This window comes from Rhinatrema bivittatum, chromosome 1 (assembly GCF_901001135.1).
Source record: "Rhinatrema bivittatum chromosome 1, aRhiBiv1.1, whole genome shotgun sequence".
NCBI classification, from domain to species: Eukaryota; Metazoa; Chordata; class Amphibia; order Gymnophiona; family Rhinatrematidae; genus Rhinatrema; species Rhinatrema bivittatum.
Genome location: NC_042615.1, coordinates 436,822,021 through 436,839,467, shown reverse-complemented (window position 1 = coordinate 436,839,467; position 17,447 = coordinate 436,822,021). Strand labels below are relative to the sequence as shown.

Here is a 17,447-nt window from a genome sequence, read left to right as displayed (position 1 = left end):
GCTTTTATTGTCTCTTGGAAATGAGATCTGCATCCTTAATAGTAATTTTCAGTCCATCATCTGTTTTATCGAACCATATATGATTTGATATAGGGATGCTGGATTTTTATAAGCCAATTGTATAGCACAGCCAAGACTGGAGTATCTAGATGATTAGAACCAGCAAGGGGAGAGATTACAGGATTAAATAAATTTAGGCTCAAAATGTTGAACTTTCTTTTCTTTCTTTCTAAATGGAATGCCTACAGTTACTTGGAAAACAGCACAGCAAAGCTGATGGCACTAAGATAATAATGGAGATTATTGGTAGTCATGTGCCCTAGCTTGTTCCAATCACAGAAGGTCCTTGTATTCCATGGTTCGGTAATATAGTGTTAACCTAGTTACCGAATGCAACTGATTGAAGACCTTTTGCTTAACTTTGTTGTCATGAATTTTCTTTACACTTAGGGAAAAATACATATATTACTTATCAGATTAAAATAATTTGTCCCTTCACCGCCTTCTATAAAAAAAAAAAAAATCATTAAAGCTATCTACGGCAGCATTCTCATACTGCAACAAAAAAATGTCCTCAATTTGCAAATGTTCCCTTAGACTGCACGTGGTGTTCATGTGTTTTGTTGTTTGTTAAACAGTGGATTTTGCAGGTCAACTTGTTCTGTCTTTTGTTGAAAGCTTCATGCTGAAGAAAAAAGCATTTTGTTTTCCTGATCAATCTTTCCTAAACTGAGCGTTGTGCTATTATGAGATATTTTAGTACTTCCCACTTCCTTTGGAGGGCTAAAATTAAACTGCCCGTTCCTCCGGGCCCAGCAAAACATATACCAGATGTCCAGGCATCTCGTATGTTGGGCACAATTTTCTTCCAACAGTATCTGCTAGTCTTCTTTCCCTATTGCCAAAAGTGTTCCCTGACTAATTCAAAACTCTTCTTCTTTGGTATGGATGCTTTCCACATATATGCTCTATATGGCTGAAATTTGATAGCACTATCAAAGGAGAAATCCCAAAGGTGTTCTTTTTCCAAAAATGTTTTGGGCTCCAGTCAGTCAAATCGAATGAGCTCACTGTACAGAATAAAATCATGCCTGCTCTGGTTTCTCTGCATGTTGTAGGAAAACCTTTACATTTTTTTACAGCTTTGTTAAATCTTGAATACCAAGAGCAATGCCTTCCAATAACTGGAATATTCAATATTGGTTTATATTTTTTCAGAGGAACACGCTCTACAAACAGTGCTTTATCCATCAGACACATTCCAAGCTAAAGCCAAATCAAACACCGCTTAAACAGTCAACCAAGAATCTTCAGGTTCAATAATAGCCCGCACTTTATAAAATGCCTTTTCCAGAGACAATGGCAAAGCTTTTCCATGGTTCTCTTGAAATACACGGAGGCTTGCAAACATTTCCCAAAACAATTACAACTCTTAACTTCTGCAGTGTGGTAATTCAGCCTTCATAGTTCAGTCATCTGACTGTCTGAACGCACACATTTTCCAGGGCCCTTCCACAAGATGCTACCGTAATGCTTCAGCCTATCCCTGGAGTTCATTCCTGAAAAGAATGACCCGCGTTAGGGCAATGAGAACAGCAGACACCCATTTTATTATCTGAAAGGCGTGGTGCAATATTTAATGCATGACACTGAACCACCTGAGATCTATGCAAAAGCTATAGCATACATATGTTCTTCTGTTATTCGCTTCACAAGGATGCTCACTCAGATTCCAGCACTACAAAGCGATGTATATTCCACTGAGGGATTGATTGACTAAGGCTTTTCTTCCATTCTGTGTCTAGGAGAAAAAAAGCTTAGTGAATCAGGTCCTATTAGTTACCTTAAATCGTTGAATATTTATTTATTATACTTAACTTAAAAATGCTTTTACCTCAAACAGACCAGAAGTTACACAGATCATCCCTTACATCTGGCCATCATCACTGGCACGGACCAGAGATGAAGAGCTTTTTGCTAATATTTTCATTTTTATTACAAAAAACCAACCCACAAAGAAGTATGTTCTTGGAGGCCTTAAAAAAATACTAAATTTTGTTCATACGGCAGGAGTCTGGAGAAGGGGCATAGTTGTAGTTTGCCTGGTTAGCGGGGAGGAGGGGGGCAGGAGGAAAGGGTTAGGGAGGGCATATTAGTGGGGGGAGGTGTCAGGGGGGACCCAATTCAGCACTGGCACTAGCAGCATGGAGGGGAGGCACTGTCTCCCATGCCCCTCCAAACTAAGCCTATGTGGAAGGGTGCCAGAAACTGGACTTTGTCACTGTGTCAGAGAAGACCCTTCATGATATTCTGCAGAAACAAGCCAGCTTCAAAAAAAAAAAGACAAATACAGTATACTGCAGTACACGGACCTTAAGGACACCAGAGCTTTACAAACAACTGCCAGAAAGGACAGAAATTTCAGAATATCTGGAGATGGCAGAAGCCATTCTTCGCCTGGATGGTAAACTGATATTTCAGGGCCAGCTGATGGACAAAGATGAAACTCAAACTGTAGATCTTTGTTGTATGATACTTGCTCTTCACAATAAATGTAGACAAAAGAAATAGATATTTTTCTGCACATTCTACCAATATCTCTCTTTACCAAGATATCACCACCTACAAAATCTCCAGTTTTTTCTGGATGAGATTAGCTACTAGAACTCTCTGCTTCAAATTAAGCAACAGATTAAAAAATGTATCCTCTGTGGAACTTCAAGGGAGAGCTTCCTTGAGGGATGATAGGGATCTGCCCCTCATTACCAGCTGAATAGTCTTATTCATGCACAGTCTGACCCACTGAAAACAGATCCCACTGATTCGTAAAAGTATACATAGCTTGGTCAATCATGCTCCTTAGTTTGTTGTGTCAAGGCTGTCAGTCCGTAAATTAAAACTGTCGAAAGTGGATTACAACATAAACACACAAATTAAAACAGAAAATCAATTACAACAAATAAAACACACATATAATAAAATAAAACAATTACATATAAAACAATACATTGCACATGGTAAGCAGAAACAGATTCTGTCATGCATCATTCAGACAGCGATGTGAGACAGTGTTGCTGTCGGAATCTCAGCAGAATAGAAAGGAGGTAATTTTCAACGTGTTCCATGCGTAAAAATTAGCACATACCTGCGTAAGTAGGCTGTACTTGCGTAATCGATATTTTAGAAAAGTTGAAAGTGCATGTGTACTTTACATTTTGCATGCCAATAGACGTGCATAAAGAAGGGGCAGTCTTGGGCGTTCCAAGGCGGAGCCCAACAGTTTCGCTTGCAGGTTGCTATTTTAAAAAGACGCTTACGTGCAGATATTTGGCGATTTACATGTGCAATTTTACAGCTGCTAATTATCTTGCATAAGATATTAGGTTTGTTTATTGTGTAGCACTGACTGGGTGAGAAGTCTGGGTGAGCTGGGGGGGGGGGGAAGGGGGAGTTCAGCTGAAGAGCCAAGACCATCCTGATGACCTGGAGAAGGAATGGGCAAACTGGTGGAGTAATCGGAAAACTGGTTAATTTCAATTATGTGCACGTTTTAAAATGGCACATTTTACGCGCATAAGTTGGGTCTTTAAGCAAGTTCAACCTTATTTTTGTGTGTACATTTTTAGAATAGGTAAGAAAGGTATGTGCATTCAATGCATTGAAATTCTCGCTTTCAATGCATTGTAGGTATTCGCACATAAACCTTCATAACACACATATATTCTGGGGTAAAGATACATGTATTTTATAATACATATGGGTTATAAAATACTATTGTAGATCTATGCATGGCCATATATGTGCATGTATGCCACCGTGCATATTTGTTTGAAAGTTATCCTCAAAATGTTTATGAATGCATCCTGAAGCTGCTTCACCACTACCCTTCATATATCTAAAATATTAGGTTTATAGATGGAACAGTAATGGAATACACATCTAATGATTCACTGAGATAATTCTGGGTCTCAGAGAGATTGTTATAGTCTTGTTCATTAGATCTGATGAAGGGAAATCTTAACCCCTGGCTGCTACCAGCCTTTTTTATTTAACAAAGTTCTTGTTATTGGTATTTGAAAGAATTCCTATAGTGTTATAGTTTTTATCTGCTTCCATATTAATTTCATGCAGTTATTGATGTTGGATATTATTTGGTGTAAAAAAAAAAATTGTATTGTCTTATTGGTGTTATTACAATATTTGATGTTTCTGTTGCTAACCACCTTGAACGATTTTATTGAATATCGTGGAGTAGAAATATTTAAACAAATGCCAAATTGTAACAAGCCTTCACCTTCACAGCAAATCAAGAGGGTCAAACCTCTATCAGATAGTGCTGCCAGATCCAAATAACCAGTTTGGCAATCTCAGTCACCCAGACTGAAAAATGTAAATGTAAATGTAAAAACACAAAAAAAGTCCAAAAAGAAGCCACCCTTGTAGTGCTCTCCAGTTTGTGACTCCTGATGTCCCTTTCCTCATCACGACATCAGGAAATCATGGACTTCCTCAGGTGAACCCTAACCAGGCATGGCTCAAGGTAAATCCAAATAAAACAATTACTGTTAGTTAGAAAGAATGCAATGTAGAACATCTACCAGATCTCCAAGGCTTTACTCTATTTGCTGATGTGGCTGGAGGCAGACAAATCCAGGGCAGTCTCTCTGATATTCAAAAGGATCCAAGATTACTGCAGGCAGAGGAGTGGCTGTGGGCAGCTGGCAACCAATTACAACAACAATCCACATCCTGTGTTACAATTTCACTGTTCTGTCCTAGCAGCTACCAAAAGCATGAGCAGACTTCACACACTGCTGAAGCAGGGAAGACTACACAAAATAGTGCGCACAGTCCAAAAGGTGGAGCTGGTGGTTTTACAACAAACAGTTTTAAAGAAAACCACCAGAGGTCTGGGCCCCAGACTGCTGCTGCCTCAAGACTACATTATGTAGATCTTGAACATATTTGAAATATTTTTACATTCTTTCCAAAGCAAGTCCCTCACGAAGCAGTTTCAAAAATCTTTACATTGCTCAGCTTTTGAACTGTACAAACACAAATCCAGAAGCTCATTCTCCAGTGCCCCAAGTTCTGTTTTCACAAGTGGTTTGCCCCATTTTGCAGCAATGGCAAAAACAATTCTTTTAAAAAAAAAAAAAAAAGCCCTTGAACTCATCTACGGATATTCTTGACCTTTCAACACTGGTTAGATATTTGTGCTATGCATAAACTCTCCTGCAGATCTTAAGAGCCAGTTACAACACTTGACATAGTTTGCTGGAAATCTCACGGTGCGTTGGGACGGAAGGCGGCTGCTGAATCACCAGTGGCTCCAGCATGCTTAAAATGGGCAAATAATTAGCAGGGAGGAAACAGCAGTATTATTGCCATTGGGCAGGATCTACACATGGCCCGACTTATAATGTTCAAGTCTGGTCATCCCATTGCTACAAAGATACCGAAGAAATCAGAGATTCAAAGACGATCCATCAGTTTCTCCATATTAGAGCTTTAGAGCATTTGTGCCATAGAAAAATAATCTGCAAGGTTCAAAATGTTTACTCTGGAAATCAACTAAGGGGGAGCTATAATAATAGTATGCACGTATCTGGAAAGGCTTTACAACTATTTACCTCAGGGATTGTTTTAGCTACACTCAACAGGAAGAAACAGAGAGGAACTGAAATTTACTAGTAAAAATTCTAATGTACAATCAAGGGAGGCACACTGTACAACAGTCAAACTTCATTAGAAACCAGGATAGACATATCTGCAGCTATTAAATGCATTCATGAGTGCAGATTTATGAGTAATAGAATCCATGGACTGCCTAATGTACTAGTGAAGACATTTGACTTAAGAACATAAGAACATAAGAAATTGCCATGCTGGGTCAGACCAAGGGTCCATCAAGCCCAGCATCCTGTTTCCAACAGAGGCCAAACCAGGCCACAAGTACCTGGCAATTATCCAAACACTAAGAAGATCCCATGCTACTGATGCAATTAATAGCAGTGGCTATTCCCTAAGTAAACTTGATTAATAGCCATTAATGGACTTCTCCTCCAAGAACTTATCCAAACCTTTTTTGAACCCAGCTACACTAACTGCACTAACCACATCCTCTGGCAACAAATTCCAGAGCTTTATAATGCTTTGAGTGAAAAAGAATTTTCTCCGATTAGTCTTAAATATGTTACTTGCTAACTTCATGGAGTGCCCCCTAGTCCTTCTATTATTCGAAAGTGTAAATAACCGAGTCACATCTACTCTTTCAAGACCTCTCATGATCTTAAAGACCTCTATCATATCCCCCCTCAGCCGTCTCTTCTCCAAACTGAACAGCCCTAACCTCTTCAGCCTTTCCTCATAGGGGAGCTGTTCCATCCCCTTTATCATTTTGGTTGCCCTTCTCTGTACCTTCTCCATCGCAACTATATCTTTTTTGAAATGCGGCGACCAGAATTATACACAGTATTCAAGGTGTGGTCTTCACCATGGAGCGATATAGAGGCATTATGACATTTACCATTCTATTAACCATTCCCTTCTTAATTATTCCTAACATTCTATTTGCTTTTTTGACTGCTGCAGCACACTGAGCCGACGATTTTAAAGTATTATCCACTATGATGCCTAGATTTGTTTCCTGGGTGGTAGCTCCTAATATGGAACCTAACATCGTGTAACTACAGCAAGGGTTATTTTTCCCTATATGCAACACCTTGCACTTGTCCACATGAAATTTCATCTGAGACTAAGATGGACAAATCATCTTTTTTTCCCCATTTCTCATTAGTATTTTGTATGGAACTCATTGAATGCACCTGAAACACAAAAATGTATATGCTGACAACTCATAAAAAAAGAAAAAGAAGACCACATAGATTATAGATATATATGGAGAAAGAGCAAGGGGGGAGATTCTTGCACACTAGTTTCACAAAAATATACTGAGGTAACATTAATGGTACCTGTAACACCGAGGTGACACATACAAATTTGGTCTGTTTCTAGAACAATCCATGTGTCTTCTCCTTCCTTCCACACATACATACATATTAATAGAATGCATCTCATGATTTCTGAACAAATGACTAACCAAACATTAAGACAAGCTTCAAAACTAAAAACAATACACCAATAAACTTCAGATGATTAGACTTGCAATGGAATTTATTTTTACTAATTAAGTAATAATAAATGTACTTATTGACTGCCCTTCAAACCCTATAGGGGACGCCAAGGCAGTATACAACCATAAAAATGCAATAATGACATGCCAGCCAATGAAAAAATTCACAGATACAGAAAATACAAATAGTATTGTATACAAAAAAACCCAAATGCTAACTCCATATTTATCTTTATTAAAGGTTTATTAATCACTTATGCGGTCAGGCTCTAAGTGATGTACAAGTGAACAGATATATAATAATAAAACGAATAAAACAAAATAAAAACATAAAATATAAAAAGCAATAATAAAACATCATAAACAAAATTGCATAAAACAAAGACAAAATACATACAAAAAGCAGCAACACAATAAAATATCAGCTCTATCCAGCAGACTGCAGCTCATACTCAGCAATCCTGAGTTCATCAATTAGAATGCACTTTAAGCTACGAAGCTGAGCCACAGAAAGCCTGCATTGGCCCCATGAGCAAGTGGGCTCACCAAGGTTTACAAATTTTTGTTCACAGAAACATGCCTACCCCAACAATTTCAATATATCATAAGGCACCTGAGAATCCTCCCTAAAAGGTTAACCTGTAAGTGGGTTCTGAACTACCAAATTAAAGATCAAATGATTTATGTGGAAAATAAGAAGAAATAAAAAAAGCTCTTTCTTGGAGATATTTATAAGAGTATGGCATCACAGACAGACCACCAAGCAATCTACAATACATTCTTTGTCTCCAGCTTTCTCCATTCCATTATGAAACTTGGATTTACATGGCACATCAAAAGAACAAAGAGACAGTGTTAAACACCTGGAAATTGGAGTCATTCAAATTTTGCTTCAGCAACCTTCTCCACAGCTCCTGATTTTCTTGTTAATTAACTAATACTGGGTTTCATATTTTTATAACACACCTAAAATTTCTCTCTCAATTTTCTGATTTCTAGAGTACGGGAAAAAATCATTTCATTCTTTACAAATGCAAGAGCTGATACATCACTACCTGCACAAAGTCATGTAGGACTATCAGCACCATGCAATTTTGCTCCCCAAGTCAGTCCTAACAAGATACAAGATTTATCATGGCAGCACTGCTTCACAATAGCTGGTTATACATTATAATGAGGCTAGCTATTACACTGAGAATTAAATCTCATCTAGATGCAGGCCTGAACAAACACCAGAGACTCAAAAAATCTTACAAATTTATATTCGAAAAATAAAAAACACCGTGCAAGAACATATGATATGCTATACTGGGTCAGACCAAGGGTCCATCAAGCCCAGCATCCTGTTTCCAACAGTGGCCAAACCAGGCCACAAAAACCTGGCAAGAAGATCCCATGCTACTGGTGCGATTAAAAGCAGTGGCTATTCCCTAAGCCAGCTTGATTAATAGCAGTTAATGGCCATCTCCTCCAAGAACTTATCCAAACCCTTTTTGAACCCACCTACACTAACTGCACTAACCACATCCTCTGGCAACAAATTCCAGAGCTTAATTGTGCGTTGAGGGAAAAAGAATTTTCTGCAATTAGTCTTAAGTGTGCTACTTGCTAACTTCATGGAATGCCCCCTAGTCCTTCTATTATCCGAAAGTAAATAACCGCTTCACATCTACTCGTTCAAGACCTCTCATGATCTTAAAGACCTCTATCAAATCCCACCTTAGTCATCTCTTCTCCAAGCTGAACAGCTCTAATCTCTTCAGCCTTTCCTCATAGGGGAGCTGCTCCATCCCCTTTATCATTTTGGTTGCCCTTTTCTGTACCTTCTCCATCGAACTATATCTTTTTTGAGATGCGGTGACCAGAATTGTACAAAGTATTCAAGGTGCGGTCTCACCATGGAGCGATTCAGAGGCATTATGACATTTTCTATATTGTTAACCATAGTTCTCAAGGCCATGTTTAACACGTGCTAGGCCTACCACCTGATTCACATCAACAGAACTGTACTAACAATGCTCTGACACATCTGGTATCATCTGCATTTGCATGAGTTTAGGCCACAATGAGGTATCATAGGGTCAAATCACAATTTAAACCAAAGCTATTTTAGCATTATAAGATCATCATGAACTGGAATGAAATAAGCCTGCAAAGGTTTCTGGTGACTTCTCTGCAGAGCTGCTGCAACATAATATACTTTGTATATAACAATACAAAAAAGACTGTATTTGCCAGTTTTGTTTTTTAAGAGGAGGACTGTTGAATAGACCACTGCAAAGTGTTTATAAAATGGTATTTAACAATCTCTAAACCATCATCAAAACCTGACATCCTTACAGAAAAGGCAGAAGGTTGAGGGTGAGGAACACATGTATGCTATCTCATAAGAACATAAGAAAATGCCATACTGGGTCAGACCAAGGGTCCATCAAGCCCAGCATTCTGTTTCCAACAGTGGCCAATCCAGGCCATAAGAACCTGGCAAGTATCCAAAAACTAAGTCTATTCCATGTAACCATTGCTAATGGCAGTGGCTATTCTCTAAGTGAACTTAATAGCAGGTAATGGACTTCTCCTCCAAGAACTTATCCAATCCTTTTTTAAACACAGCTATACTAACTGCACTAACCACATTCTCTGGCAACAAATTCCAGAGTTTAATTGTGCGTTGAGTAAAAAAGAACTTTCTCCGATTAGTTTTAAATGTGCCCCATGCTAACTTCATGGAGTGCCCCCTAATCTTTCTACTATCCGTAAGAGTAAATAACCGATTCACATCTACCCGTTCTAGACCTCTCATGATTTTAAACACCTCTATCATATCCCCCCTCAGTCGTCTCTTCTCCAAGCTGAAAAGTCCTAACCTCTTTAGTCTTTCCTCATCTCTGGTGAGTTTGATTCAGAACTCCCTCAACTGGAATCTCAGACAGAAGCAAAAAATAAGCCCACTTGCACATGAATTGGAGCATCATTGCAATCACATGTTAAAATATTTCTTAATTCAGTTATCACTCCAAGACATTAAAATCAGCAAAAGTAATGTATATTTTAAAAACGCACACACACACCCAAGAAGATCCAAAAGGAGACCCTTCATCAGCAAATCTTATCCTAGTATGGCTCTCAAGACCTTTCTAGCATCAACTGGCCCATAGATACCTTAGGGCTATTGATCATGCAGGACAAACTTGTATTTACCTACATGCAACCAAACTAATTGAATCAGGTGAGACCTTCATCAAAAATGAGTATTTCCTTATGATATCCAAGATTAGTACTGCCCTATTTTGCCTTCACCTTGTTCTGCTAAATGTCATGATGATATTGGTAGCTTCCTATAAAATGTTGAGCCATCTATGGTTTTCTGGTTTCTTCCTACACAAATGGCATTTGAAAGCCTAAGATGCTCAACCAGAAGGAAGAGTCTAAAAATGTTTCAAGATGGAGTTAAATGTTCTCTGATGTGCTTAGCCTTATGGAGAAAAATAAATCTGAAATTCTGGGGGGGGAAGAAACTTCAAATTTCTTGTAAGAGAAAGTCATCATGAAGAACAACCACAAATTGTAATCAAGAACAAATAAAAAGACCTTAAAAACTGACCAGCATGTGCCAGCAAACCTTCAGTATGAAGAGCATCCATGTTTTCGAGGCATTCCCCAGCTCAGCTTTGTCTACTGGAAGCCTGCTCTCCTCCATTTTCTGGTGGAGCTACAGCATGACATGGCTTACCTGACTCAGATCACTGCTCTCTGCAAAACTGCTGTAGTCACTTCCTCTTACAGATGCAAGCAGCTTCATGAAACAGGAAAAAAAACAGTGGAAAGCCCCAACTTGGAGGTCCTTCCTATTCCAGATTACACCAAATCAACTTTATTTTTAAGGTTTACATATCCTCCAGGCAGGGTTTTCTGGAGATTAAGGGGCAGAATTAGCAGTTACACCGAAAGGAAAGCAAGGTTACTGCAGGAAACAAAAGCCTGGAGAGGGTCTGTGGAGGAGCTTTGTGTTTTGGAGTCTGGACAGAAACCAAGCCAGACAGCTTGCACATAGAGGACAGCGAGATAAAAGAGAGAGAGAGAGAGAGGGAGAAGCAAAAAGCTGCTGCGAGTTCCTTCCTTCCCTCTGCCTGACTGTGAAAAAAAAAAAAAAACCGGACACACACACAGAGTGAGCAACAAAATTAAGGGGGTTTTTTCTTCTCCTAGATTTCCTTATTTTCCCAAATGAGCGCACAGCGTGTGGAATAAACGTTCTCCGCACACGCACGCAGACCACTTGTTCTAAACCTTCAGTTGTGCTAGCTCACTATCTTGCATTTCCTCTCCCTTATTAAAAAAAAAATATATATATATATATATATTAAGCAGCTCCTTCCTCCTCCTTCTCCTCCCACCACCACCAGCACCACAACCACCTCCTCTCTTGTGCCTTCTTCTTCTCCTCCTCCTCCTCCTCTGTGAGACTCCATCCCAGATACTTCTCCCCCTCTTGCCTAATCAGGAAAGCCTTCCTGGGCTTCAATAAATGAATTCATTATTAAAAAATAACAAATAAATAAACAACATCAAGCAAAGAGTTTTTCATTTCAAGAACTTACACAGGGTCTGGGACGTGGCCACAAGCTGCTGCTGATCCTTCTTCAGTTGCTGCTACTGATTCTTTCTCCTGTGTTTTGGTTTTTTTTTTTTTTTAACTGCTGCCGCTCTTTATCTCGATCTGGTGGAGGCTTGCTGGAGCTGTTTCGTGGTCTCAGCCAAGTCTCAGAAATGGAGGATTGCCTTCTCGCCTGCTTTCCTCTTTTTCACTGGCTGCTGCTGCTGCAGATGACCTGAGAGATCCGTATGTGTGTGTGTGTGTGCGCGCCTCTCTCTCTCTCTCTCTCTCTCTCTCTCTCTCACTCACTCACTCTGTGTCTCTCTTTGAATAATGAGCAACTAGAGGGAGGGAGAGAGAAAGAAAGAGGAGGAGGAGGAGGAAGAAGAAGACCTTCTCTACCACAAGGGGGTGCCCAAAGCCTGTTTAACAGCAACAACAACGTGGGAGAAAAATATCTCACACGCACATAGACAAAGGCAGCAAGAGGGTAGCAAGGAAGGAGGACATGCTAATGTGAAGACAATGAGAAGGAGGAAACAGGAGGAAAGTTAAAGCTGGGACATTCGTCTGAGTCACCTCAGAAGAACAAAACAAAGCCAGGCAGAGAAAGGTTGGGAGATAGATAGATAGATAGATATAAAAGAAAGACAAGAAATGGAAAGCAAGCTGTGCAAGGCAAATGAGGTTCCCCAGGCAGATGCTGTAGTCTTCACTGCACTTCAGAGCAGTCTGGTTTGCAGAGAGAAAGAGAGCCAGAGGGAGGTATCAGACTGAGCTTCTCTCCTTTGTCCACTGTTTTCCTTCACCATCCAAAGCTGAAAGCTCACATGTATGTATCCAGATGCATCTTTTTAGCTGCTGTCTCTCAGACAGATCTAAAGGCAATCTGCTCTGAGCAGTAAGGAGCAAACCTTAAGCTGAAGGTGCAGTTACCTAACCAAATCAACCAGTTCAGGAGTTTTCTTAGCTCCTTCCATGTCTTGTTGAAAGCACCATCTGCAAAACACGTAATTAATCATTTCTGCCAAAGATTTTGATCTCACTGCAAAGCAGGTTTCTTGTACCTTCTGAATTTTAAAATAAATGCTAAGAAATACAATGCTCAACATTTTTTTTTTTGAATCAAATTATAAAGTCATCCATCACTTTCGATGCACATCCAGCATGGCTCTCTGCTTCAACGGCATGGGAGAAGACTTATACGTCACGCATATCCAGCATAGCTCCCTGCTTCAACGGCAGGGGAGAAGAAAAACAACCAATAAGGGCTAATAACATAGTCTGGGTAAAACAAATAAGCATGGGTGCAGCTTGCTTATTGCGGCGGCTACTACCCCAAACTAATCAAGCTAGATATTTCACTTGGATGCAGCTCCATCACTGCTCTCTACATTAAAGGTGGGGATGGAAGGGAAATAGAACCAAGAGCTAAGAGAAACAGATAAGTATGAGAGAAAATATGTGTGAAGCTTGCTGGGCAGACTAGATGGGCCATTTGGTCTTCTTCTGCCGTCATTTCTATGTTTCTATGTTTCTATGTTTCTATTTAATATGGTTTTGTGCGCAAATCCCTTTTAATTAATTTCAGTACACTGCACCTTCCAGCGCCTTGTCCGTACTTCATGGCTGATCAATCCAAGCCCTCCAAAGGAACAATCATCAGGGTTCATAAGTCACAATCACAATGTATCAGCAAATGGTAGGCAAGAGAGCAATGTGGAAACATGCAACAAACTGAATTTGCATGTAGTCTGATTTTCTCCAAAGATTCTTCTGACCCTAATGAGCTACTGCTTCTGCAAAGGAATTCTTGTTTCATGCAGAATCAATTACCATGCATGTAATCTAATATAAGCATGAGCAGTGCATCAAAAATCAATACCAGAGTAGAGAGTGAATCACTAAATCCCCAAGTGCTTCTCTTTTTATGATTTAGAGCTTCATCCACCCACTATGGTCCAGACATAATCAGGTCTTATCTCAATCTCACATCCTTAAACTGGACAATGAGTCAGAGACTGAGGCACCATAGGATCATCAGACAGCTCTCTGGTAATTTGTATCCCCTCATTAAGTCCATCTTCCTCCCATTCTGGCTTCAGGCTATGCAGTGGGGGTCTGCAGGAGCCACTGGTCCAAACAACACTATTCTTTTGGCACAATCTAAAAGAAGTCAACAATGTGGGAATAAATGCACACACTTCCTAGCTCCATAGATTCCAGCTCCCCCACCCAGCCCCAGCTGATGAAACAAGCAGGAGCACTCTAGGCAGTGAATCTCAATCCCATCCTGGAGGCACACCTAACTACTCTGGTTTTCATGATATCTATAATGAATATGCAAGCGATAGATTTGCATGCATTGGAGACCCAATGGGTGTAAATATAAATAAATCTCGCACACGCATATTCATGGCTATCCTGAAAACTAGACTGATTAGGAGTTCGAGCCTTGCCTCCATCTAGTCTGTCCCACATTTTGGGCATTTTTGTTCTTAAGCTATTACACAATTTGTGCTGTTTGCTAAGGGTGGGAAAGGCCTGAGTGCATGATACATGCCAGCATGTCATGTACTGAATCTTCTGCCCTTAAATCAGTACATAGTGCGGCAGTACAGACTTGTCTGCTGTACCCCACTAACAAGAATCTTAAGAAGCTCACCAGTCTAGTTGCTTTAAGATGAAAGAACATGATTTCAGAGAGACTTGCAGTGCATGCAAGTCTAACTCGGACATATTCATTGTGGATATCCTGAAATTCTGACTGGCTAGATGTGTCTCGAGGACTGGGTTGAGAACCATTGTACTATTTATTTATTTTATTTATTTAGCATTTTTTATATACCGAGGTATAGCAGAGTTGCCTTCACTCCGGTTTACATTTATAACAACCTGTTACATTTCCTCCCATTTTGTGTCTAGGGGAAAAATGCTTAGTACATCTGTCCCCTTTAAATTTCTCTATGCCTTAGGGACCAAAGATAATCGCAATGATTCCTTTCTCTTTTGAAAGCTGCTATTCATCTTGAGTGCTAAAATGCACTGCCATGTCATCCACCCCTGCTGTGGCTGCAGATATATATAGTTTTTAATGTACAAATTGTGAGACATCAGTGGATCTTCCCTAAGTGCAAAGCGATACACTAAAGCCCTAATTTTCAAAAGGCCACGTGCATAAAATCCGGGAGATACGCGTGTGGCCGGGCCTTGCGTGCACCGAGCACATTTTAGAAACGGTCCGGCCGCACCCGTATCTCCCAGTACGCACAGAAGTGCCAGGCCATGCAAAAGAGGTGGGCCATGGAGCGGGATCTGGGCAGGGTGGGGGCCAACCGGGACAGTGGCCATTAGGCCATGTCCCGGGGAAGCGCGCGACAGCAGCCGGCCGGCACACGGAAGGAGCAGTAAGTATTAAAACAAAAAAAAAATTAGCCTAGATAGGTAGGGGATAGGGTTTCAGGTGGAGAGGAGAAAAGGTAGAAAGGGGGATAGGGAACTGGGGAAGGCACTATTGCATCACCACAAGTTTCTTTAGAAAATCCCCCCCCCCCCGTTGCGCAAGTGAGTCTGAACCCGCCTGCACATGCATGCCGACTATAAAATCGGGTGTGCATGTGCGCATGGGTATCGTATTTTATAACATGCGTGTAATGACGCACGCATGTTATAAAATTGGCGCATCCAGGTGCGCACACCGGGAACAGCATGCACATGGACGCACGCTCATGGATTTTAAAATCGACCCACTTAGGGAAGAGTAACCTGAAATATAGCTACACAATGCAAGGTACCACATTAGAAGTCACCATTTAGGAAAAGGATCTAGGTGTCATCATTGATAACACATGGAAATCTACTGCTCAGTGTGCAGCAGCAGCAGCCTAAAAAGCAGATAGAATGCTAGAAATTATTAGGAAAGGAATGGAGAATAAAATAGAGAATATCATAATGCCTCTGTATCACTCCATGGTGCAGCCTCATCTTGAGTATTGTGTGCAGTTCTGGTCACCACAGCTCAAAAAAGATATAGCAGAATTAGAAAAAGTACAAAGAAGGGTGACCAAAATGGTAAAGGGGAATGGAACAATTCCCCTATGAAGAAAGGCTAAAGAGCTTAGGACTCTTCAGCTTGGAGAAGAGATGGCAGAGGGGAGATATGATAGAGGTCTATAAATTAATGAGTGGAATTTGAACAAGTAAACATTATTCAGTTGTTTACTGTTTCGAAAAATACAAAGACCAGGGGACACACACTGAAGTGACTAGGTAATACATTTAAAACTAATAAGAGAAAATATGTTTTTACTCACTGCATAATTGCCAGTGGATGTGGGGAAAACTATTAGTGTAGCTGTGTTTAAATGGACAAATTCCTGGAGGAAAAGTCCATAACCATTATTAAGGTAGAGTTGTAGAAATCCACTGTTTATTCTTAGGATAAGAAGTTTGGCATCTATCTACCCATTGGGATCCTGCCAAGTACTTGTGACCTGGCTTGGCCACTGTTGGAAACAGGATACTGGACTTGATGGACCTTTGGTCTGACCCAGTATGGCATGTTCTTATGTTCTTATGTTAACATGAAGCGTGATGGATCTTTAAACTACAATCTTTGTACCCCTCTGGCCTCAATTATAAAATTGAATGGTCATTTTTATTAATTACACTGTGTTGTACATTGACAAATGTTGCACTCGGAAGTGGACCCTTGTCCTGGGGCAGTGAAGAGACACCTCCTGATAGGGAACAGAAGGCAACTGCCCCCAGGGGGCGGAGCACTGGAGGAGACAGAGGCCTGGGGGAACTTCACCACTGGAAGCCCGAGGTCCCCCCCGGGAGGAGCCCATAGGGACCCAGGCCACTTGGACTTAGGTAGGCCTTGCAGGGTCTCCTGGGAGAGTAGAAGTCCCATGTGCGCACGGACACAGGGAGAGTGCAATCGGTTCGAGACTGGTGGTCCAATAGAACAAGGAGGATCAGAACCGTGTTGTGATGACACAACAAGGAACAATACCAGAATCTAGGGGTGAAGTCAGACGGGTAAAGGTCAGAGTCCAGAGGTCAGTCCGAGGGATGATCGACAAGGCCGAGGTCAGATACCAGAGGTCAGACGAAGTCACAGGCAGGCCGAGGTCAGAAGGCAGGCAGCAGGCAGATGGGTCAAGGAACAGGTTGAGGTCACAGGCAGGCAGCAGGCAGAAGGACGGGTCAAGAAGCAAACCGAGGTCAGTACCAAGAGACAGTCCAAAGGTACTACATGGGTGTGCACAGGAACAGACAGATGCTGAAACAGCAGGGTGCTAGAACAGGCCTGGAGGATAAGCGTGGTCAATCAGGCAGAGGTCGGGTTCCGGAGGTCAGACGAGGTGACAGGCAAGCCGAGGTCAGATGCCGGTTAAACGAAGAGTTTCTAGAGATGAAGACAATAACAAGAAGCCCAGACAACCTATGCAGGAAGCCAGTTGCAAAGGCAAGCTCTGGTTGTCAGAGCTTGCCTTAAATACTCCCAAGGGAGTGACGTCATCAGAGAGGGCCCAGCAGCCCTAGCACGTCGTGGCCCCTTTAAATCTTGAAGGAAGACGCGCATGCTCGCTAGGGGAGGCCCCAGCCAGAACGGGGCTCGGCGGCAGATAAACCGCGCGAGGTCTGGACGGCGACAGCATTCCTGCCGTGCCGTGTCGTGGGAGAGAGTCCTCTGCACCGCAGGGAAGA

At 41.2% G+C, this 17,447-nt stretch overlaps 1 protein-coding gene across 3 annotated transcripts in view; it reads right to left on the bottom strand.

Moving 5' to 3' along the window:
• The window catches only part of ZNF462 (zinc finger protein 462), a 309,667-nt gene extending 297,642 nt beyond the window's left edge, over positions 1-12,025 (bottom strand). For 2 of the 3 annotated variants that reach the window (XM_029604891.1, XM_029604894.1), the window contains exon 1: positions 11,737-12,020. The gene's annotated coding sequence lies outside the window, so the exon portion shown is untranslated. Of the gene's footprint in view, positions 1-11,736 lie in introns of all 3 variants that reach the window. The other variant, XM_029604896.1, reaches the window with a different exon arrangement.
• Between the last annotated feature and the right edge of the window lie 5,422 nt (positions 12,026-17,447).